The sequence below is a fragment of the Triticum dicoccoides genome, unplaced genomic scaffold (genome assembly GCF_002162155.2).
Source record: "Triticum dicoccoides isolate Atlit2015 ecotype Zavitan unplaced genomic scaffold, WEW_v2.0 scaffold59747, whole genome shotgun sequence".
Lineage (NCBI taxonomy): Eukaryota > Viridiplantae > Streptophyta > Magnoliopsida > Poales > Poaceae > Triticum > Triticum dicoccoides.
Genome location: NW_021284943.1, coordinates 3,753 through 5,101, shown reverse-complemented (window position 1 = coordinate 5,101; position 1,349 = coordinate 3,753).

Genomic DNA, 1,349 nt, shown 5'->3' with positions numbered 1-1,349 from the left:
CCTAAACTCACTATATGTGCCTGTGGGCCTATTGGGCCTGTTGTGGGCCTGAATCCTGGCCCATTGTGGGGTTTCTAGTCGTATTCAGGCCGTGGTAGCCCTTTAGGTGGCACTTTTTTATTTTATTTATTTTATTTTTTGCTTTGAATTATTTATTTTCTTTTGATTTTTGATTTTTTTTATTTTTTCTTTTAGCTCAGATAATTATAATCTTTCTAATTACTTATTTATTTTCTTTTATGATATTTGTTTTTGCTATTAAAGTTTGTAACAAAATTCTAATTACTTACTTATGTTCTTTTATGATAATTCTTTTTGTTTTTAATGTTTTGAACAGAATTTTAATTACTTATTTATTTTCTTTTATGATAATTCTTTTTGCTTTTAATGTTTTGAACAGAATTCTAATTACTTATTTATTTTCTTTTATGATAATCCTTTTTGCTATTAAAGTTTGTAACAAAATTCTATATAATTTTAGTTTCAATAATACTAGAGGTTTATAAAAGCTTTTTAGTTGATTCCTTCGGTACCAGTTCTAAGGCTGTTACAAAGGTATTTTATTTGGCACAGGTTTTAAGGCTGGTGCCCCACGAGCACCTTTTAGTACCGGTTCGTGTCATGAACCGGTAAAAGAGTTTTTTAGTTGATTCTTTCTGCAGCTATTTTTTAGTCCCACCTCGCCAAGCGAGAGGCACTCACAGCGGTTTATAAGCCCCGAGTGCAGAGACGATGCAGAAGAGGCTCAATGCTAACCTGCACGTTGCTTAGATTTAAGTCTTGAGGAATAGGGTAGACTGCACGGAGCTATGTGCAGTGCAGTTTACACTATTACAAAAGGCTTGAAGCTAATTAACGAGCATCGCGCCTCTTTTTTATTTTTAAAGACCTATTACAACTCAGAAATAAATAAATAAAATAAATATAGCAGAAAAAGAAAAAAACTATATAAAAAACTACTTAGAAATAAATAGAAGAAAAAAAAGTTGTGATTAACTTTACTAACAAAATGAGCATAGATGCGCTTATGGAGAAAATTAGACCTAAATTCATAATAAATTTCTACTAACTTCAGAGAAATTCAATATGAATTTAGGTCAAATTCCCTGTATAAGGGCATCTATTTTCACTTTGAGAGGAGCTCAACAAGGCAGAGAGGGAGGGGCTTATAAACGGGTGTGAGCGCCCTTCGGTTGGCGAGGTGGGACTAAACTCTGACCGCAACAAGGACCAACCCTTTAGTCCCGGTTCGTGCCACCAACCGGGACTAATGGGCTGCCTTTGGTCCCGGTTCGTCCCACCAACCAGGGCCAATGGTGGTGGGCCAGGAGCGAGGCCCATTGGTCCCG